The sequence below is a fragment of the Nannospalax galili genome, unplaced genomic scaffold (assembly GCF_000622305.1).
Source record: "Nannospalax galili isolate Female #2095 unplaced genomic scaffold, S.galili_v1.0 scaffold643, whole genome shotgun sequence".
NCBI lineage: Eukaryota > Metazoa > Chordata > Mammalia > Rodentia > Spalacidae > Nannospalax > Nannospalax galili.
The window spans coordinates 191,041-214,935 of record NW_008349457.1 but is presented as its reverse complement, the minus strand read 5'-3'; the positions used below and the strand labels follow the sequence as shown (position 1 = coordinate 214,935).

The window sequence follows — 23,895 nt, the reverse complement described above, 5'->3', positions numbered from 1 at the left end:
CAAAATATTTTATTTTTCTGTCTCTTATTCACTCCACGTTTAGTATTTTTCTTTCTTGTGGTAGTGTGCTTTAGATTGTTTCTATATCCCAGTCTTTTCTTCTGCAGTGTCTACTCTGCTGCTAATTCCATCCAGTATATTTTTCATATCATCATCTCACGCTTTGTAGTTTCATCTCTAAAAACTCGACTTCCTTCTCTGTAACTAATCTTTCTGCACTCGTGAAGAGCTAAGGAAGTTCTTGAGGCAGAAGGAAACTGACACCACATGGAAATCTGGATCCACTCAGACGGATGAAGAGGATCTGGAATTGGAAGCACATGAATGGTATATAAGGTTTTATTGCTATTAAGAAAAATAATGACAATATAATGTGGCACTTTCAACACAGGTAGCAGTGCGATGTATGACAGTAGCACAGGAGACCAGAAGGGGACCTGAAGTACATAGCCTGGGATTCTAATACTAACATGAAGGCATGTGAAACACTCCAGGTAGGCTCGCTGGCCTATTCACCCCTCCAGTAAATATTTAGTAAGCATTTTCTAGGTGCCAGGAATTGTTCCAAATGCTTAGATTTCACCAGTGAGTAGCAAACATACTGTCATGTACAACACAGCAATGTTTCAGTCAACAACGAACTACACATACAGTGGCCTCATGAGATACAACACAGCTTAAATATTTCCTATCAGTTTTTAGCATGACAATTATTGCAACATCTTAGCCCGATATGTGACTCATATGTTTATAGTGATGCATGTGTAAACAAAGTCACTGCACTTCCGGTTTGTAAAAGTATGCCATGTGCAACTATACATGGTACATGGGACTTGGTAATGACAATAAATGATGATGTTACTGATTATGCATTTACTATACTGCATATTTTATCATTATTTTACAGTGCACTCAAATTTCTTTTAAAAAGAAGGCAAGAGGGACTGGAGAGATGGCTCAGCAGATAAGAACACTGACTGTTCTTGCAGAAGACCTGGGTTCGAATCTCAGCACCCACATGGCAGCTAACAACTGTCCATAACTCCAGTTCCAGGGGATCCAACAGTCTCTTCTGTCCTCCACAGGCATTGCATGACATGGGTACACTTACCTACATGCAGGCAATACACACATACACATAAAATTAAAAAATAATAATGAATAAAATATTTTTAAAATAAAGAAAGAAAAAGAAGGCAAGAGGTGCAGCTTGGTGGTACAGCACATGTCTTGCATGCACAAGGCTCTAGTCTTGTGTGTTAGATAAACAACTGTCAATAAGTAAATAAATAAATAAATAAATCAGTTATCAAAGAGCCTCAGGAAGATCTTTTGGGAGAATTTCAGAAGAAAGCATTATGTCAGAGAAAGGAAAGTTGCCTGCCACAGTCCTTGAAGACCTTCTGGCGAGATAAGGGAGAAATAAAAGACAAAATTAACAGCACCCCTGACCCTTATAGGCCAAGGAAGACATGCATCTGTGCCTTGCTTTAAAAAATAAAAAGCAGAGAGAAAGAATGAACTAGGATGTGCCATGTAGCATAAGTACTCTGCAAGCTGTTGCTCCTGGGTTTTATTAGTACATCCCATGATGTCGCCAAGACAAACCCACTCAGTGACACGTCTCTCAGAAGGTATGACTATTATTAATAGATGCCCGAATGAATATTCACACTGCTGTCAGAGAATGTAATAAATCATAAACAATGAATAATCGCAGAGGAGTGTGTTAGAAAGACATGAGAAAAAGGAAATGTGCAGAGAGATTGGTTTAAGCATGCTGGTTAGGGTACAGCTGTTGGCACAGTGGTATTTTAGATAAGACTTGAAGTGAAGGAGTGGATGGTAAATTTTTTAAACTGATATTTATTTATTATATTACACACTAAATCTAGCTGGCTCAGCCCTGTTGAGAGTCAAGACATAAAAGAAACCCACTGGGTGATGTCACTTTCATTGTCTGATGTAGGTGTATACCAAGCTTGTCAAGAGTGTCCCTTCTCGAGGCTGAAGAGATGGCTCAGCGGTTAAGAGCACCAGCTGCTCTTTCCCAGCACCCACATGCTGGCTAACAACCATTGGTAACTCCAGTTCCAGGAGATCTGACACCCTCTTCTGGCCTCCACAGGCACCTGTACTCACATGACATATGCTCATACAGGCACGTGTACATACACATAAATTTTTTAAATCTTTTTCTTAAAGAATCTATATGTTGCTAACTCCCAATTGCTGATCAAAAGAGAGGAGAAGTCAGAGGAAGTCTATGAAAGCATTTGATAAACTCTCCTGGCAACAGGTTCAAATTTCTACTCTCTTTTTTTCAAAAAAAAATAAATAATTTATTGAGAATTTCATATGTGCATATAAGGGGTTTTGATCAAATCCATGCCCACTCCCTCCCCTCCAACTCTTCCCATATCTCCCCATCACTTTTTTCTGATAACTTCATGTTCTCTTTCTTCTTTGATTTATCTATCTTTTATGGGGCTGTTGGCTACTCTACACTCCCCTCTATGAAGAGGTAACCCTAAAATCTTTTAAGGATTACATAAAAGCTCCTAAATACTTTAGACATTTTTGGTCTTTGGAACAGAGTATGTTGCTAAGAGGCCCAAGGACATTGTGACTTTTAGCCAAGAAACTGGCTACATTTATTTGGGGGCTTTTTACCCTAACTGCCTAGGCAATTCCTACCTCCTATTCTTATCACACCCTCCTCTGAGGAGGTTACCCAACTTGAAGATAGGGAATCAGGACTCAGACCACTCTAGACCACGCAGGGTGAGGCAATTAGAGTACCCCTTCAGTGGGTGTATATAAAAGACTCCCAAATTGCATAACTCTTATCTCAAAGAGGAAAAGAAAGTCCTTGAATCATGAATAGGAGATGTGAAGGAGAAGTAAAGGCAAGAGTAATTAGCCTTACAAGTTCTAGACAGGAAACTAGAAAAAAGTCAGAACAGGGCAATTTTCAAATGTTCATATGAGAGTCCAAAGGCTTCCAAAAGCATCCCTCTATTGAGTTCCTCCTCACTTTTCTTTTGTCTTCCAAGGCTGACTCTAGAGAGATAGATTCAGGATTTGCTTTCAGGTATTTTGATAACTGTTGGAGTGGTAAGAATCAGTGTCAGTTCCCTCTCAAAGGCCTCTAGATAGGGGGAGAAAACAAATTTATCCATCATTTTAGAACAATAGCTGATTATCTCCTTAGCTAGAGGTGGATCTTTACATGTGAGCAGCACTTTCTGATTCAGAACAAAATCATCAATGAGAGATAATTGTCTAAATAACTTTTTATAAGGACTTAAGCCTAATGTCTGGGAAATGTAATCCCTTGAACTCTTAAAGAAATATACTGATGACTTTACTCTTTGGTTACACTTTCCTTTTGGGTGTTTAAGACCATACAGTTGGCCCAAATCAATTAATTTATTTTTACACTTAAGGTCAGTGGATGGTAAATTTTGAAAAGGAAGAGCAATCAAAGATGGGGACTGGTTGAAGCAAAAGTCTAGATACAGAGGCCAAGAATGTAGTAGAGCAGTTGCCTAGCATAAGCCAAGGCCCTGAGTGTTAGTCCCAGTATAAACACACACACACACACACACACACACACACACACACACACACACACACAAAGATCTAGACTCAGTGAGGATCTGCTTTGAGGGAAATTTGACAAACTGCTTTCCAAAGGGACTGAGTGTGTGAAATTCTCTTTTTTTAATGTCCCAAGGTAGGAATGCACTACGCACACTGGAGAAACACCAGGAAGCTAGTCTGGATGGAGTAAAGTTTGAAGAAAGAAGATCTGAGATACAAGGAAGGAAGAGGCAGCAGGCATCAGACAACAGAAGACCCTGGTGGCCTTGGTAAGAATCTTTGGGTTTCCTGTGATTGCATGAGGAAACCACAGAAAGGTGGTATGTGCGGTGACATCGTATGACCATATTTCAAGGCTCAGTCTGGTTACTGGGTTGACAATGACTGCAAAGGGATGATGGCAGTGATCAAAGAAGACATGGTGCACCCTGGGAAAGTCTCAGAGATGAGAAGGGTCTGGACCCTGAATGTAATTTGAAGGTTCAGGCCATGGGCTGATCGGATAAGGAGTACCAGAGAAAGAAAGGCGGGAGTCAAAGGTGGCACAAAGGTGTCTGGCCTCACTATGGGAAAGAGAGGGAAAGACCCAGATCAGCCAAGTTACAGTGAGGAGAGACTCAAAGTAGTTTAGGGAACACTAAATATGCAAATTATCCAAGTGGAGATACGGGGTATAGCACAGACATGCAAGCCTTGAGCTTAGAAGAGGGTTCTGAGCTGAAGAAACAAACCTGAGCTCTGTTAGATGCAAATGAGATGGTCAGGACAGTGATTATTGATAAAAAGAACCACATTCTGACCCAATATTTTAAAAACAGAGAGAGGGCTGGAAAGATGGCTCAGTGGTCAAGTGCACTGACTGCTCTTGCAGAGGACCTGGGTTCAGCTCCCAGCACCCACATGGCAGCTAACAACCCTTCATGACTCCAGTTCCAAGGGATCCAATGCCCTCTTCTGACTTCCGTGGCCATTGCATGACATAGATGCACTTACATACGTGCAGGCAATACACTCATACACATAAAATAAAAATAAATAATTTTTTTTAAATATATTAGGAAACAAAAGGCTGGAAAGATGGCTCAGTGGCTAAGAGCACTGGAAGAGGACTCGGGTTCAATTCCCAGAACCCACATGGTGGCTAACAACCATCTGTAACTCCAGTTCCGGTGTATCTGATGCCCTCTTTGGACCTCTGTGGGCACTGTACAACATAGGTGCACCTACCTACATGCGAGCAATACACTCATACACATAAAATAAAAATAATAAATAATTTAAGGGGCTGGAGAGATGGCTCAGTGGTTAAGAGCACTGACTGCTCTTGCAGAGGACCCAGGTTTGATTCCCAGCAACCTCATGGTAGCTACAAACGGTCCTTAACTCCAGTTCCAGGGGATCCAACACCCTCTTCTGACCTCCGTAGCATTGCACAACACAGGTGCACTCACATACATGCAGGCAATATACTCATATACATAAAATAAAAATAATAAATAAAATTAATAATAATAATTATTTTTAAAAAAGAAGCTTGGGATTAGTTCAGTGGAAGAGTGTTTGACTAACATGTTTGATTCCCTAGGTTAGGTTTATACAGTACTGAGAGAGAGAGAGAGAGAGAGAGAGAGTAATAAGGGAAGTAAGAGGAAATTTGTGTGAATGTGAGGTCCCCAGGACCATGAAAAGAAAACGACAGCAGTACCTGTTGATGCTGCCGGTGGATCAATTAAGAAAGGAACTGAGGGGGCTGGAGAGATGGCTCAGCAGTTAAGAGCACTGGCTGCTCTTGCAGAAGGCTTAGGTTTGAATCCCAGCACCCACACTGCAGCTAACAACCATCTGTAACTCCAGTTCCAGGGGATCTGACACTTTCTTCTGACCTCCCCAGGTGCTACACATGGTATACTTATAGATATGCAGGCATAACATTCATACACATAAAATAAAAATAAAATAAATTTTTAAAAAGTATTTGAAGAAAGGAACTGAAAACTGATGGTTATTTTTGATCAGAGAAATAACTGATATGGGGGGACCAAAGCATAACTGGACATGCTAAAAGAATGCAGAAACAAAACCTTTGTGGCCTAAAGTTGGCAAAGTCATCTTAGAAGCAAAAAAACACACGGATCAGGCTGGGTATGGGGGTGCGTGCCAGCTGTCCCAGCAGCAGCAGGCCAAGTCAGGAGCATCGCAAGCTGCCAGCCAACCTAAGCTGTCTACTGAAGTCCTATCAGAAAAATGAATCGTAGAGGAAAAGCAATGGTTATCTGGGCTTCATCAAATAAAAGCCTCTGTGTTTCAAAACACTCTGTGAAGAATAAGAAAAGGCAGGCTGCCCCCCAGGAGGAAACAGTCTCAAATCGTACTTCTCTTTATTTTTAAATGTTGTCTGTGTTTGTATTTGGAGAGAGAAACACATGGAGGTCAGAGGACCATTCTGTGTAATTGGTTCTTCTCCTTCAACCTTTACATGGGTTCCAGAGATCCAACCCAGGTCATCAGGCTGTGTCATTGGGTGGTAAGCACCTTTACCTACTAAGAAATCTGGCCAGCCCTCAACTCATACTCCTTACAAAGAACTTGAATATACCAAGAACTCTTATAATTCAATATAAAGGTGGGGGAATCCAATTTTAAAATGGGCTAAATATTTGAATAGGTATTTCACAAAAAAAAAAAAGTTATACAACAGCAAACGCATCTGAGAAGCAGTAGTTAACATTTTTAGCCATCATGAAAATGCTAACTGAAACCACAGTAAGATCCTACAGAGAAGTTAAAATGGCTAAAACTTAAAAAGACTAACAATAGCATTTTTTGGCAAGGATGTACAGCAACTGGAATCTTCATGCATCGCTAGCTGGGTTGTGAAACAGCACGGCCATTCTGGAAATCAATTTGGCAGTTTCTTAAATGTTAAACTTAAACCTACCATATGACCCAGAAATTCCACTACTACATATTTATCCAAGAGGAGCCCATATTCTGGGCAGAGCATGTCACTGCTTTTCAGTCAAAGCCCTAAACCTGATGTGCCAGACGGACTAGAGCTAGAAGGTGAACTTTCTCTGGTGCTCTGTTACCACTCAGCTTTTCTGCATTTGGCTGAAGGAAATAAAAGTCACTTTATACCACCAAGGCCCTCTGGGTTTCACACTGCTTGCCTCACATGGATGATCAATCATCATCAGGATTTCATTGTTTTTCTCCCCTCTGAGGTGTTGACCTCTCTAAGCAACAGCTATCTGATTCCAAACACCTTATAATGACTATCTCTGGACCCAAGAGCCTGAGATATTGCACCTGCCAGCATGTCTCCTTCCAGAACACCATCTTGATTCATCACTGCTCAAGATCTTACAAGAACGCCGTAACTTCATACCAAACCCATCAATGCTCATCTGTCCCCGGTGAGGGGTCTTCACCACCGGTTGACGTGATCCATCTAAGATTCAGTTTTACTTTTTATTTCCTTGGATCTTTCTGGTACTAAGTACCATAGCGCCTTTTCTGGAGGAAATCACCAAAAATGCTGAGATTTGCATATAGAAGCTATCTCAGGAATGACAGTTTAGAGTCCCATTCCTTTTTTTGTCATTTAAATTTTTTAATTTTGGAGTCACATTTCTAAAAGGGAAAAGATGTTGAACTGCTGGGTGATTGCAACAGAAAGCAGTGATCCTGGGAGGCTCTGATCTGGAAAGGCTGTCTGGCACGCTTCTGTCTTCAGACTAGAGATCGGGGTCTTTATACCATGTTCTTCATCCAGAGCTTATCAGATGCAGGTTTCCCAGGGGAAGATGGTAAGGCAGAAGGAAATTCCAGGGAAATATGTAATTGAGAACCCTCAGCTGCTGAGATGAATTCCCTCAGTCCTGAAGAGATCTGGATGGCATACAGGAGCATCTACCACACGTGCTTTTTTTCTACAAATAACACTGTGAGTACAGGAAGGCAAGTAACGTTGCAACCATTTTACAGTAGAAGTCAATCGATACTTGCCAGTTTTTCCTTTACCCAGCCTAGGACTCTTTCCACTAGGGCTTAAGGAGAGGCTTAAAAGTTTGCACTGCTCTAAAAACCAAAACAGCAGGAGGCTCTAGTCATAACCCACTAGAAATGTGGGTTTCAACTTGTCACAGACCACAGAACAGCCCAGAGCTTTGCTCAAAGTGAATTAACTAGTTATACACTGTTTAATACAACCAAGATACAAATATCCAACATTTATTGAGTACTTGTGTCAGATCCTGTTCCAATCATTGTGTTTATATGTGTACAAAAGAACATTCACTTAACCCTCATATTAACTTTTGAAAAAGCACTAAATTATAACATTCTGGATAAAGAGGCAGAATATTGGGGTGAGATCAACTTGCCCAGCATTTTTTGAGACAGGGTCTTCTTATAGCCCCCGAGCTGGCCTGGAGCTATGTAGATCAGGCTTGCCTCAAACTCACAAAGATCCACCTGCCTCTGCCTCCTGACTGCTGAGATTAAAAGAGAATGCCACTTCACCCAGCTTCTTGTCCAGTATTTTTAGAGGTTGGAGAACAACCTTTAAGGCCCAGTTCATTCATCCTTCCCATGCACCTGTTTTAAGACTGTAGCGTTTCAATATCCTCTAGATGTGATTACTTTTCTGAGTATGTAACATAAAGGTCTTTGCTCTGGGTGGAAGATTGGGACTGATTTCAGTGTGAATAGATCTCACGATCATACGCCAGCAATATGACCAGTCATGACCACCACTGACTCAAATAAATCACCAGGATTACAGAGGGTGGGATTGAACAGGGCAGAATCCCAAGAGAAGCAGGTGGGACCCAGCTAACGAGGTGGGCTGTGCTCAGAAGGGAGAAAGACCCACACAAATGGGAAGGGAGCTAGCTGTGCCCATGCCTTCATTTCAGTCATCCTCATCTCCAGACAGCAGCGTTCACAACTCTGTCTCTTCTACCAGCCACACATGGATAATGCCCCCAAACACCTGGCTCAGTACTCAACGGCCTGCAAACTCTTCCACTGGAGTGCCCAAAGTTGCAAGATTATTCAACACCTGGCAAATTTCTGCATCTGAGTGTATGGAGAGCTCCAAACATGAACTTACTATGTTCTTTCCCCAAAACTCACTTTCTGTTTCCAGTTCTGCCGTAGGTACCATCATCTACCCACCGACCTCAGTGGAAACACAGGGTAATCTAAATGCCATTTCTTGACGTGTTCTCTTCCATGGGCTGGCAATCCCACTGACATCCAGGCAAGAGCAGAACACACCCAGAGCAACAGCCATTACCGTCATCCCACTTACCCACAGGGATGCAGTCTCAGACCCCAGAGGATGCCAGAAACTAGATAGTGCCAAACTCGTATACTATGTTTTTCTTTGGTTTTTCTTTTAATAATATTTTATTTCAGATTAGGCACAGTAAAACACTGCCAAGTGCTACTAGTAAAACAATTATGAAAACACAGCACATTGGTGCAGACAGCATCACTGCTCTTCCATGCACAACCATAAAGCACAATAAGGGTTGCTTAACACAAGTACTGCAATCCTTTCATACACATAATCTAATACAATTGACTGCCAAATGACTAGTGGGTGGGTTATAGATGCCCCGTGGGTACCCTGGACAAAGGGGAGGTTCCCACTCCAGATGTCACAGCAAGATGATCATTGTTCATCTCGGTACTCATAAGTATGCAGTTTAGAACTTATAAATTGACTATATCTAGGATTTTCCATTAACTATTTTGGGGCCACAACTGACATCAGATGACTGACAGAAAGTGAAACTTTGGGTAGAGAAGAGACTATTTCAAGTCCCTTTGCCTGTCCTCCAGGCCATCTGACCTGCCATGCGTTTTCTCCATACGTTATAAATCTTGGAAAGTTATAATTCCTCTTGCCTTGTGCACCAATGAGAGACAATGTTGTTGACAAGGACTCTATATCCTTAAAGTAGATTAAGATTGTGGTGGTATGAATGAGAATGTCCCCCATGGGCTCCAAGTATTTGAACATTTTGTCCCCAGTAGGTGGAGCTGTTTTGGGAGATCTTAGAAGGTGTGGCCATGCCAGAGGAAGCATGTCACTGGGGGTAGCTTAGACAGTTCTTAAAAGCCTTGCTGGATCTTGAGTGGCTCTCTTGCTTCCTGTGCTGGCTTGAGGTGTGAGAGCTCTGCTTCTGCTCCACCTCCAGCCACCTCCTGTCACCATGCCTCCCGACCATGACGAACTACAATTCCCCTGGAACCGTAAGTTCAAATAAACTCTTCCTTTTATAAGTTCCCTTGATCAAGGTGTTTCTATCACAGCAGCAGAAAAGTAACTAATACAAAGATGTGTATACTTACTAACAAATAGCTAAAGCAAAAATGACATCTGATAAATTACTGATTGGCGTTTGTTGTTTCCAACTTTGAATTATTTATTTATTTTTATGTGTATGAGTGTTTTGCCTGCATATATGTAAGTGCATCCATGTGTGCAATGCCCATGGAGACCAGGAGGATGTTGGGTCCCCTGGAACTGTTGTAAGCCAACATGTGAGTGCTGGGAACCGAATCTGAGTCCTCTGTGAGAGTAACCAGTGCCCTTAACCTCTGAGCCGTCTCTCCAGCCCCCTTGTTTCCAACTTTGGTGATGCAAAGAATCAACCTGAGGGATCTATTTTTAAAATACAGTTTCTGAAAACACTTCAAGATATAGACAGAAGCAAGAACTTTTTGAAAAGGATTTCATCAGTAGGAAGTATTCCTAAGAATTGACAAACAGGATTGTATGAAGTTAAAAAACTTCACAGCAAAGGGAAACGCTTAGTAGAGATGGCCTGTAGAATGAGAAAACATCTTTGCCAACTACATGTCTGACAGGGAATTGATAGGTAGAGTCTACAAAGAACTTCAAAGAATGAACACAAGTCCAGCCTGGTGGCACACACACCTTTAATCCCAGCACTCAGGAGGCAGAGGCAGGTGAATCTTTGTGAGTTCAAGGCCAGCCTGGCCTACATAGTGAGTTCCAGGACAGCTGGGGCTACAGGGAGACCCTGTTTCAAAAAGACCAAAAAAAAAAAAAAATGAACATGAAAAAAGAAAGTCAACATTTTTTTAACTGCCATCATTTGAATCATTAAATTTAAAAATCTGTGCCATGGTATATATGTTCAAACTTAGGCCTTTTAAAAATGTGACAAATGAACTTCATGTAAGTTGGCAAAGGTTCTGGTACTAAAAGTTGTGTTTGTTTCTTCTTCTTACAAAACCTGTTTAGTATTGTATCCTCTATCAGGAGGGTCTTCCTAATATGAGTGCCGTCATTATTTGCCCTTATAGCTACATGAGATTTTAAAGAGCTTTATGTGGACTATAGTATTTTAGTTTTTCTAAGCATTTTTTAAAAGATAATAAAATTATGTTCATGTACTAATGCCGATCAGAAAAATAAGGCAGGAAATGTTGAATGGTATTCATTAGATTTTAGCTGAATAGAGCAATTCCTTATAATAACAGTTAAGTAAGAATAAACACTAACTAAATGTGTGTTCAGTTTAAATTGCTACATATTTTTAAATTGTCAAGAAAAATAAAGTTTTGTACATTTGAAGAAATGTTTCCCCCAACAGCTTTCATCTTTATTGTCTTAGCGTGGAATTTTAACCCTTACCAAAGAAACAAGTTGGCAAAACAGCCTTCTAGCACAAACAGTTTTCAAATGAGTAATGATAGCCTAAAACTTAATGTTTTATAAAATATTGTAATATTGTTTTGTGGATAATTGAAATAAAAATTTGTTTGAATTGAAATAAATCTTCGTTTAATGCATCTAAAAATGGACAAATGAATTAAATAGACAATTCTCAAAAGAAGAAATATAAATAAATGGTCAATAAATAGATGAAAAAAATTCAATATCCTTAGACATTAGGGAAATACAAATAAAAACTACATTGAGGTTCCATCTCACCAAAGTCAGAACAGCCAACATCAATAAAAGAAGTAACAACAAAAGCTGGTGAGAATATGGAGAAAAAGAAACTCTTAAAATCTGCTGGGGGACAGTAAATGTAGCCACTATGGAAATAGCTATGGAGATTCCTCAAAAGAACAAAAGGAGAACTGCCTGTGATCCAGCTTCACCACTAGTGGGCAGGGAAGGACTCAGAACCTCCAAGTCAGCACCACAGAAACATGTGGCCCTCCATGCTTACCCTGGTGCCATTCACAATAGTCAAGACACAGACCTAGGGGCTAGAGAGAGGGCTCAGTGGTTAAGAGCACTGACTGCTTTAACAGAGGACCTGGGTTCAGTTCCCAGCACCCACATGATGGCTAACAACCGTCTGTAACTCCAGTTCCAGGGGATCTGATGCCCTCTTCTGACGTCCTCGGGCATTGCATAACACAAGTGCATTTACACGCAGACAAAACACTCATACACATAAAATTTTAAAATAACAAAATATTTTTCAAAAAGATACAGATTCAGGCTAGACACTCATCAACAGATGGTGTATGTGTGTGTCTTGTGTGTGTGTGTTTGTCTGTATGTGTCTGTGTGTGTCTATGTCTGTGCCTGTGTGTATCTGTGTCTGTCTCTGTGTGAGTCTGTGTGTGTCTCTGTGTCTGTCTATCTCTCTGTGTCTGTGTGTGTGTGTGTGTGCACACATGCACATGTAATAGTGCTTTATTCAGCCATAAAGAAGAATGAAATGTCATTTGCAGGACATGGATGAAACGAGATTATCGTGCCAAGCAAAGTAAGCCAAACTCAGAATGCCACGTTTTATCTCACATGCAGAATCTAGATTCAACTACATATGCACACATACACACATACATGACATGAAAGCACAAGTGGGACCATTGGGGAAAGGAAGTAGACCAGTAAAAGCGGGGGTAGGAGAGAACAATGGGACAGAAACTATAAGCAAAGTCCAGGGATTTATATAGATGGAAATGTCTTAGCAAAACCCATTGCTTTGTATGCAAACTAAAATTTTTAAAAGGAACACAAAATAATAATAATCATGATCATCATCATTTCTTTCCCACATGGCTGCCAAAGATGGGGGAGGGGCGGGTTCTAGTGCTGGATGGACGAAGCCATGTTCTGGACTGCCTGTTGTCCATTCTGGCCCACCTGGACCAGAAGGTGGTGATGGCCCAGTGTGAGAGCATCAACATTTCTGGCAATTTCTACAGAAGCAAACTAAAATACCTGGCCTTTCTGCAAAAGCAGATGAACACCAACCCTTCCCGTAGCCCCTATCACTTCCATCCTGAATGGTATCTTTTGGTGCCCTGTACAAGGCATGCTGCCCTACAAGACCAGGCAAGGCCAGGCTGCCCTGGAATACCTCAAGGTGTTCGATCTACCCGATGACAAGAAAAAGCAGTTGGTGATCCCTACCACCCTCGAGATGGTGTGGCTGAAGCCTATCTGGCAGCTGGCTCATGAAGTCAGCTGTAAGTAGCAGGCTGTGACGCCACCCTGGAGAAGGCACAGATGGAACGGGCCAACATCTACTACAACACGACGCAGCTCCTGGGGCTACAGAAACAGGCAGAAAAGAACATGGAAAAGATCAGCAACTTCACAGAGGTCCTCAAGACCAACAGACTCCTAGTGTTTGTGCCTCAAAATAATAGTTTCTAGATTTGTCATTTATGAATATGTAAATACAGCCATGCCCCACATAGCAGATTTAGTCAGTCACATACACATCTGTGATGATGGTCCTAGATTACGATGGAGTCAAAAAATCCTGATTGCCTAATGTTGCGCTTTGAATGTGAAATGACCTCCAAGTGTCCATGTGTTGACGGTTTCATCCCCTACACAGCATTTTTCAGAGAAAAGCCTACCTCTGGGGAGAAGACTGAATCACGAAGATTGTGATCTCAACATGCATTGGTGGGTCATAGTTAAGTGGACTAGTAGAAAGTGATATAAATTTTAGGAAGTGGGGCCTGCTCAGAGGAAGTTAAGTCACTGGGGGGTATATTCATAGTCTCTCTTCCTCTGCCCCTTCCCCTCTCCCCCCTCCCCCTCTCTCCTCCTCTCTACCCTTCTTTGCCCTTCCCCTTTCTTTCCCCCTTGTTGCCCCCTCCCTTCCCCTCCCCCTGCCCTCTCTCCTGGTCAGTATGAGAGGAGCTGCTTTGCTCTGCCATGTGCTTCCGCCACAGCATCACCTTGCTTCAAGCACCCTGGCCAAACCACCATGGGTTGAAATCCCTAAAATCCTGAGCCAGAATCAATCTTCATGCCTTTAGAAAAGAGAGAGGACCTTGATAATGTAGTATGTAAAATACAGTTAAGTTCGAATTTGGGGTATTTGCAATATTTAAGGTGTACTTACATTTAATAAAATACCCACATCTCTAAATTGTAAATCTACCTGAGCATACTATACACTTTTTTAATATTTTATTTATTTTATTTTATGTGTATGAGTGTTTTGCCTGCATGTGTATAAGTGCACCTGTGTCATGCAATGCCCACAGAGGTCAGAAGAGGATGTTGGATCCCCTGGAACTGAAGTTAGAGATGGTTGTTAGCCACCATGTGGGTGTTGGGAATTGAACCCAGGTCCTTTGCAAGAGCAATCAGTGCTCTTAACCACTGAGCCATCTCTCCAGCCCCAAGCATACCATATTTTTGTTTACCAAATCTGGCAACTCTTAATGGGTATGCAACTCTTGTAAGCTGCCAGGATGGACTCAATAATATGACATCTCAAGCAAGTCTTTAGGTAATTCTGGCCATCAACCAGGACGGGGATGCTGGCAAGGGGGCAGCAGTTGTCACACAGATCCCCTGCCAAGCTACGCATTCCTTCAGACTCAGGACTTGGTGCCTCACACCCAGTGGAATCAACTGACACTGTTGCCAAAACTTTGCATGGGGCGGGGATGCCAGGCAAAGCTGGCTCTTGATCTGCTTTGTGGCTTTAAGATGTACCATGACATGTCAGAATTAAAATAAACAAAATGGAAGTCAAAGGAATGAGGTTCATCTGCTGCTGTCTCTACTCACCAGCTGTACAAACCCAGAAGGCCACTTAAGCTGCATGATCCTCATACATTTCTTTTTTTCATTAAAGAAATATTTATCGGAGCCTGAGAGATAGCTTAGTAAGTAAAGTGCCTGCTTTGAAGCATGAGGAACTCAGGCAAGATCCCCAGCACTCACATGAAAAGCAAAATGTGGTGTCCCACATCTGTGGGCCTAGCACTCGGGGGAGATGCTAGGTCAGCCACTTTAGCCAGTCTGTGAGCTCTGGGTCCAGTGAGAAACTGGAACTCAAAGATGGCTGGTCAGCCACTTTAGCCAGTCTGTGAGCTCTGGGTCCAGTGAGAAACTGGAACTCAAAGATGGCTGGTCAGCCACTTTAGCCAGTCTGTGAGCTCTGGGTCCAGTGAGAAACTCTATCTCAAAAAATAAAGGCAAGCTAGAAGTGGTGGTACATGCCTTTAATTCCAGCTCTCGGGATTAGAGGCGGGGCAGATCTCTGTAAATTCAGGGCCAGACTGGTCTTCATATCAAGTTCTAGGCCAACCAAGGCTACAGAGGGTGTCCTATCTCAGAAAAAAAAAAAAAAAACAGAAAATAAAAAGATATATCTTTCTTTGGAGCTGGAGAGATGGCTCAGCAGTTAAGAGTACTGACTGCTTTTCCAAAGGACCCAAGTTCAGTTCCCAGCACCCACATGGAGGCTAACAATCATCCATAACTCCAGTTCCAAGGGATCCGACACCCTCATCCGACCTTTACGGGCATTGCATGACCTGGGTGCTACTATATACATGCAGGCAATACACTCACACACTTAAAAAAATAAAAATAATGAGATAAAAAACAAAGGCTAGCAAAAATGGCTCAGTGGTTAAAAGCACTTGCCATGGAAGCCCAATGACCTTAGTTTGATGCCAGAAACACATGGTGGAAGATGCGAACTGACTCCTGGAAGTTGTCCTCTGACCTCAATAAAAAGGTATATAAACACACACACACACACACACACACACACACACACACATACACACACACGCATAGTAAAATTTTAAAGACAGAAAGGAAAGGAGGGAGGGAAGGAGAGAAGGAAGGGAAGGAGGGAGAAAAGGAGGAAGAAAGAAAAGAAACAAGAGAGAGAAAGAATCGATTGAATTGCATGCCCTTTGTGTGCGAAGGCTTTTGCCAGACCCTGGGACTGACAGCAATGCACAGGACAGGAGTGACCCAGCCCTCCCAGAGGGCACAAGGTGCTGCCAGCCCTCTACATCTGTTTTGTCTCCACACATCTACGAAAGTTCTGCCTTGGATTCCAGTACAAAGTGTCTGTCCTGAAAGGTGTCCTTGAAGCTGTCACTGGAAAACTCATTATTGCTGAGTCACTATTGCTAGATGAAGAGAGGTCAGCCAAGAAAGCCAGGAATGTGGGGAGCCCACCACACATTAGAGCCAGCCAGGAGCCAGAGTACATCATCAGATCTTTTCTGTTCTGTGTTTTGATGCTCTGCCATCTGGAGTCTGGTTGACCCCAGAAGACTGCCCATCCCAGGGTTAACCAGTCCCTAGAGGTTTCAAACACCTGGGCTGTAGCACCCTCTACATGCAAACCAACCCATGCAGAGACCACACCCTGATGCCTCTTTTACCCAACTCGTCTACATCACTGAACTTGATACAGGTTTCCAGGTGCTTGTAGATTAGCATGCCGTTCACAAATAGATTCTAGGTTTTTCTTTGCTTTCCTTTCAAATCCATGTGTCTTTCTTATCCCTTCATTTTCACTAGCCAGAACTTCCAGCACAGAGTTGAGTAAGAGTGACAAGGACGGATTTCCTTATCTGTAAAGTAGTAAAGAACATTCACATCTTGCTATAGTATTTATAGTTTCTGTATGCATATATGTGCCTTTGCCAAATTGAAGGTGTTTCCCTTTTAGTTCTGTTTTTCTGTTAGTTTTGTCATGAAGAAATGTTAGATTTTTGGCAAGTTATTTTTTTCTGTATCAGTTGATAGAATCATGCAATTTTTCAACTTTAGCTTGTTACTAAGGTGAATAACTAGTTTTTGAATACTGAACTAGCATTGTGTCTGAGGGAAAACATACTCATGTTGGTTATAGTAATAGTCACCTTCCCCATTGCTGTGACCAAATACCTGACCAGAAGCCACTTAAGGAGAAAGGACTCCTATTGGCTGACAGCTGGAGGGGAGGCAGCTCATCTTGCACGCAGCAGGAGTGTAAGGTGACTGGCCGCACTGCACTTGCATGCGGTTTAGGTCACAGCAGACAGGAAGTAGGGCCAGGCGCTACAGACTCAAAGTCCATCCCTAGCAACCCACTACGCTCTGCAAGACCCCACCCTCCCAGAGGTTTTCCAACCTTCCGAAACAGTACCACGCAGAACCAGTATTCAAATACGTCTGCTGGACATTTAACATTCCCATCACAACATTCAGCATGCACTGTTTGCAAACTGTTGCGTTCTAGTTGCAGGATTTTTCGTAGTCTACTTTGGTGATCCAACCAATCTGGCTTTGGTGCTACTGGCTTTGCAAAAAGCCACTGCAGAATGTTCACTTGCACTTTCTGGAGGAGACTGTGTAGAATAGGCATCAATTCATCCTCAAGCAACTGTAAGACATACAACGACACTGTCATGGCACGGGTGGTTCTTTTGAGTGGCTTAGTTACAAATTCAATTTTCTTTGAGTGACAGGGCTGATGAAATCATCTTTTCCTATTTGGTGACCTGTGGAGGTTTTGATGAATTTGTCTATTTCAAGCTAAGATGCCAAATTTATATGTATAAAGTTATCTGGATCACGTTGCTGCCTAAAAGCCTGAGGTGACATGCCTCGTTCCACTCTTCATATCGATGATATTTGCATTCCCTCATTTTATTTTTCTGTCTTGCTAGGGGTTTAATTAATCTTATTGACTTCAAATATCTGCCTTCTTTTGTGGATTTTTCTTTATTGGTTTTTGTTTTCAATCTCACTGGCATTTATTCTTACCTATTTTTTTCCTTTATACTGCATGCTTATTTTTTGAAGTTTCCAAAGTCCTTAGACTAGGGGCTTAGATGATCGGTGCATTTTTCCTTTTTCCCATGTACATATGGATCAGTATAAATCCGTCACAGCACTTCTGCGGGTGAGACCCCTACAAATTTTGATATGCTGCAATTTCACTCAGTTCAGTGTATCCTGGATCCCTTTGAGCGCCCTCTTTGACCCATGGGATTTTTCCAAGAATGTTTTTGAATTTCCAAATGTTTGGAATTTTCCCTGTCATTTTTTTCTAGTTTGATTCTCTTATATCAAGGAATATGGCATATGATTTCAGTTATTTTAAATTTCTTGGGGTTTCTTTATGGCTCAGGATATGATTTATCTAGATATGTAATTTTTAAGCCTGGAAAGACTATATTCTGCTGTTGTAATAGAATGTTCTAGAACTGTCTGTTCAATGCTGTTGCTTGATGGGCTTGCTCCCTTACATTCCTGCTGGTCACTGTGATGATGGTTGAGATAGAAGCATTGAAATCTCCAGCTCTAATTTCAGGTTTGGCCATGTCTCCCCCAGTCCTATCTGGTTTTGCTCCATATACTTTGCAATTCTTTGCAGATAGCTTTCACCCTGTATGATGCTCCTCTCTGGCTCTGAAATGCACTTTATCTCAGTAATGTAGCTGTTCCTGTTTTCTTTTGATAGGTATTTGTATGGCATAGCATTATATTATATTTGAAGTGAGTTTCTTTTTTTTCTGATTCAGCAGAATCAGGCATCAACCTAGACAAAAATGACTGCTGCGCCTATCTACTACAAAACAATATTTTTTTTTTGTCTTTTTGAAGCAGGGTCTCCCTGAAGCCCCAGTCCTGAAACTCACTATGTAAACCAGGCTGGCCTTGAACTCACAGAGATCTGCCTGCCTCTGCCTCCCAAGTGCTGGGACTACAGGCGTGTGCCACCACACCCAGCTCAAAACAATAATTGTTATAGTCCTAATAATCATAAGTTCCAGACCTCTCTCCCTATTGGCTGGATACTTCAGAGAAATACAATCTAGTATATGCCCCACCCCAAGTTTCCCCATCTTCCTGGGGCTCAAAGTCCCCCTCCCTTTTTTTCTGAAATGTGGATTCAGTCACATAGCAAACTGTAGCTTTTCATCCCTAAAATAAACTAAAAGGCACCCAGGCAAGCAGGCACCAGCTGTTACCTAGGAAAGACAGGGGTCTAGTGCCCCCCGACCCCGCCCCGCTTCTGTGATTCTGTGGTGAGCTCTAAATGCACTTCATTCTGACAGTGAGCCATAATGATTCATTTCTTACACAGTGAAGCACACAGAATCCAGCAGTTGCCAAGGATAGAAAACATGAGTCACAGAAAATACTCAGACTTGTTTGTAGCGTCCTTTCATAAAAACTTCCCCATTGCTAATCCACTGGCCCAAGCCGGCTCCCATTTTCCTGGACCAGTCATGGCTTGAAGCATCAGGGATTAAACAGATTTAATGGCTTTAACATGAGGGTTCAGCCATGTTATTCCACTTTTACCATGTCTTCAACTTAATCCATTGAGATTCTGCCTTTCCTAATGATGCAGCTAATTTTTTTGAAGATTTCTATCAATTCAAGGATTTCATACAATGTATTTTGACCCTATTCAGACCCCCTCTCCACCCTCACCTCACTATGCCCCACCCCCCCAACACGCACACACACTTTGAGGTCTATTGAGTATAATCTGTGTTTCCAAAATGCTCTTGGGTGTGGGGACTATCCCTTGAAGTCTGGTCAATGTACCAGGCTTCACACCAGTAAGGAAAACTGACTCTCCCTCTCCCAGCTGGTATCAGCTGCCAACAGATCCTTGGCTAGAACTGTATCAGACCCTGTCCTCCCAAGGCTTGGGAATCATTGCGGAAGAGGAGGCAGAAAGATTTTAAGAACCAGAAGTGGCAGATCAAGGCAAGGAAATTGTTGCCTGGACACCACAGGGCAGTTGCACGTGTGAACCCACAGCGCTTGGGATGATATGCACAAGAGTTGTGCAAATCCAAGTTAGACAAAACCCAGGGAGGTGCGAGGGAAGCCTCAGCTCTAGCTAAGTGAATCTCTTACAGGCAGCACATAGTTAAGTTCTATTTTTAATGCATTCTGCCAATTTCTGTTTTATATTTGCTACATTAAGATCGTTTAGGTTTAATGTCATTACTGGTATGTTAGGACTTGAAGCAGCCCCTCCGTTTATTGTCTTCTGGTTTTCATTTCTGTTTTCTTTTTCCAACTTTACGGTGGGTTACTTGAGCTTTCTTATAGTTCTATGTAGCTTTACACTGGCTTTGAATGTATACATCTCTACAGATGGCCACTCTAATATATTACAAATGTGTATCACTGCAGTCCACTGGCTTCATTATTTTACCAGTTCAAGTGAGGTGTAAGGATCTATCTCTTTACAAGTTATTTACACAACATAATTACCTTAAGCTGCTTATTGCCGTCCCTCGTGGGAGGATGGAGCCCACCCAAATATGCAGCTTGGATGCTGTGACTAGTCTTCCACCTTTTCCAAGGCAAAGCGTTCCTGACACACACTAAACTTACCGAGAGCACTTAACAGTGGCCAAAAATGCCTTAAGAAAACTGGGAAGAAAAACGGCTCAGCACAGAGCCAGGGTTTCTGCCTGAGGTTTGACTTCCAGCCTGTACTGTTTCGAAAGCAGGACCTCTAGGCTATCCTTCCAGCTTGCCCAGATGTGGGGAGGAGGGAGGGGAAGGAGGTGTGCCTCCTTGAGTGTCTTCCACCAACCATCAAAACAACTGGAGCCTGACTCTGTTATGTCTCACTTTGTCTGCTCAGGTACAAAGCTTGTCCCCCATCTTTTTTTTCATTAGATACATGTTTTCCAGAGGATCACTTTCACTTTCTTGTTTCTTACAATGTTTTAGTTATTTTTCTCAGTGGATTATAATCAACGGTCTAACACAAGAATATAATCCAGATTAATACCATCTTAGTCTATAGTATGTGAAACTTGATTTCTGTACTGCCCCTATTTCCATCTCCTTTTTCTTGTATTTTTGTTGTCATAGAAATCATGTCTGTATTTTTGCATGCCCATTGCCCTATTTTTTTTAATATTTTTATTTTATTATTTTTATTTTATGTGTATGAGTGTATTGCCTACATGTAGGTAAGTGCACCCGTGTTGTGCAGTGCCCGCGAAGGACAGAAGAGGCTGTCAGAGCCCCTGGGACTGGAGTTACGGACAGTTGTTAGCTGCCATGTGGGTGCTGGGATTCAAATCTAGGTCTTCTGCAAGAACAGTCACATGTTCTTAACCGCAGAGCCATCTCTCCAGTCCCTGGTTTCTGCATTTTCATATGTCTGTATATTTGTACTTTTGTGTGTGTGTTTGTATTATTGGATGTATTTTTGTATGTTTATGTGCATTTTTATATGTCTATGTTTCTATTTTTGTATTTATATGTTGGTAGCTTTGTATGTCTGTGTATTTTTTGTAAGTTTGTATGTTTTTGTATTTTTTATGTATTTGTGTTTGTAGGTTTTCTAGGTTTGTATGGTTGTATGTTTATATATTTCTGTATGTTTGAATTTGGGGTATTTTTGCATGTTTGCATGTTTGTATATTTTTGTATGTCCATGTTTGTATTTTTGTATGTTTGTGTGTTTATGTATTTGTATGTCTCTATGTGTTTGTATTTTTGTGTATTTGTGTATTTGTATGGTTGTATATGTTTGTATTTTTGTGTGTTTTATATGTTTATGTATTTTGTGTGTGTTTGTACATTTCTGGATAAGTGTATGTTAGTATCTTGGTGTATTTTGTATGTCTTTGTGTGTTTGTGTGTCTTATATTTCTTCATGTTTAAATGTTTGTGTATTTTTATGTTTTGTGTGCTTGTGCCTGTTTTATGCTTTGTATGTTGACCTATGAGAAACCGTTCTTTTCATTTTCAGTGAAAGGCAGGCTGCCATGCACAGGACCTCGTGTGGATGTATCTGGAGTCTCAGAAGCTTTCTACCCTACGTCATCCTCCATAAGGCCATGAAGCACTTGATTTAGAGGCTGTAGCATGGGAGCACAGGTTCCCATGTAGACGTGACCAAAGAGCAGGCTCTATCAGAAACCCTTTAGCAAATAGCTCAGAAAGGACACGTGGGGCAGTAAAAGGAAGACAGGACCTACCCTACCAGGTCAGAGGAATCAGCCTTAGTAATCAAGAAAATGGCAGACGCCACAGCCAGATCACCCTTGCATCAAGACGGTCTTCATTTCTTCATGTGCATTTGGAATGCTGCCTGACATCCCTCATTTCAGCCTTAAGACTCACGTCAGCATTCAGTACGGAGCAAAGCTGACAAATCCACCAGCCCCTTTATCTGGGAATACCTTGATTCCATCTCTTTTTGAAGTATGGGTTTTCTGAATCCGAAATGCTTATCTGAGGTTCTTTTCTTTCTATATTCTGACTATGTCATCTCATTGCCTCTGTCCCCATTTCTGACAAAACAGCAGGTGTTAGTCTCACTGGGGAGGTGTGGGGTTAGTCACTTCTCTCTCACAGCTTTCTAAATTCTTTCTCTTTCATCTTGAAAGTTTGCTCTTTTGTGTGGATCTTTTTAAAATTCATCATACTTGGAGTTCATTGAGCTTCTTGAATATAGAAGCAAATACTTTTCATCAAACTCGGAAAGTTTTCAGCCATTAATTCTTCAAATATTCTTTCTGTCCCTGTCCCCACCCTCCTGGGATTCCATCACACTTGTTTTATGCTTCGTGGTGTCTCATGGATCTGCTGGGCTCTGTTCGTTTTCCTTTATTCTTTCTCTACATCCCTCAGACAGCACAGTCTCAGTGACCTGCCTTTTATCACTAATTCTCCTGCCAGCTGCCAGTAGCTGCTGAGCCTCTTCAGTACACTTTCCACTTCAAGTGTTATCATTTCCAACTCTAGAATTTCTGCTGGTTCCTTTCAATTATGACATCATTTAGTGAAACATATTTTCATGCTTTCCTTTTAGATTTTTTTGGGGGGGTCTTTTTTTGAGACAGGGTCTCCCTGTAGCCCCAGCTATCCTGGAACTCGCTACGTAGACCAGGCTGGCCTTGAACTCACAGAGATACATCTGCCTCTGCCTCCTGAGTGCTGGGATTAAAGGCGTGCGCCAGATTTTCAAATGTGGTTTCGTTCATTTTACAGACATATTTCAAATAGCTTCTTTAATAAGCCCAACTTATGACCCTCCTCAAGAACAGTTTCCATCTGATGCTTTTTTATATAAATGATCATTTGTTTCTTTGAATGTTGAAACTGGACTTTTTAAATACTACAATGTGGCAGCTCTGGAAATAAGAGTCTACTACCTAAGATCTGTCTTTGTTGTTTGTTGGTGATACTACTATTTGCTTTTTATTGGTTTTGGTGAACTAATATCATATTCTTTGCCAACTATGGCCACAGAACTCTGTCTGACTAGCTTGGTGAGCACCTAATGGTTGTACATAGATTTCTCTAACAGTAAATCCATCAGTCTTTATTTTGTGCACATTTTGGAAGAAACCCTCAAGTTCCAGTCAAGTACTTGGTAACATTGCCTTAGCCCTCCCTTTTCTTTCCATAGAGTCTCAAGGTCAACTGGAAGTAAAAGATTAGAATCTTCTCAGGTCCGTCTTGAAGGTATGTGCAGCCTTGGGCACGTGCAGAGCCCTGTACATGCAAGTGGCCCTCTGGATTCCAGGGACTGCTCAGAGCTTTACAAAGCCTCCTGTGTGTGGCCTCTTTCTTTGTTTTCCTTTTCAGTTTTTGATCAGCTTGTTGTTTGCCTCAAATACACCTCAGTCATCTGTGATGCTCAGCCATCACCATTGATTATTTTTCATAAGCTCCACCAGGGAAAAGACTGTGCACTAGGCAAGTTCTTTTTCTTAATGTATGAGTGTATCACCTTCATGTATGTAAGTGCACCTGTGTGGTGCAATGCCCACAGAAGGCAGAAGAGGGCGTTGGGCCCCGTGGAACTGGAGTTACAGATGGTTGTAAGCTGCCATGTGGATACTGGGAACCAAACCCAGGTCTTCTGCAAGAGCAGCCAGTGCTCCTAATCACTGAGCCAATTCTCCATCGCTACCTCCTCCCCAGCACCCCAGCACTAGGGTTATGAGTGGGAAGCCCCTAGTAGGTTCAATGTGGAAGTCCTCTGAGAACAGTCTTTGCAGGAGTTCTTC

General features: G+C 41.9%; 1 pseudogene; it reads left to right on the top strand.

Annotated features, from left to right (window-relative positions):
• The first annotated feature begins 12,685 nt into the window (after window positions 1-12,685).
• Window positions 12,686-13,276, top strand: LOC103745026 (annotated as a pseudogene).
• Window positions 13,277-23,895: the final 10,619 nt, after the last annotated feature.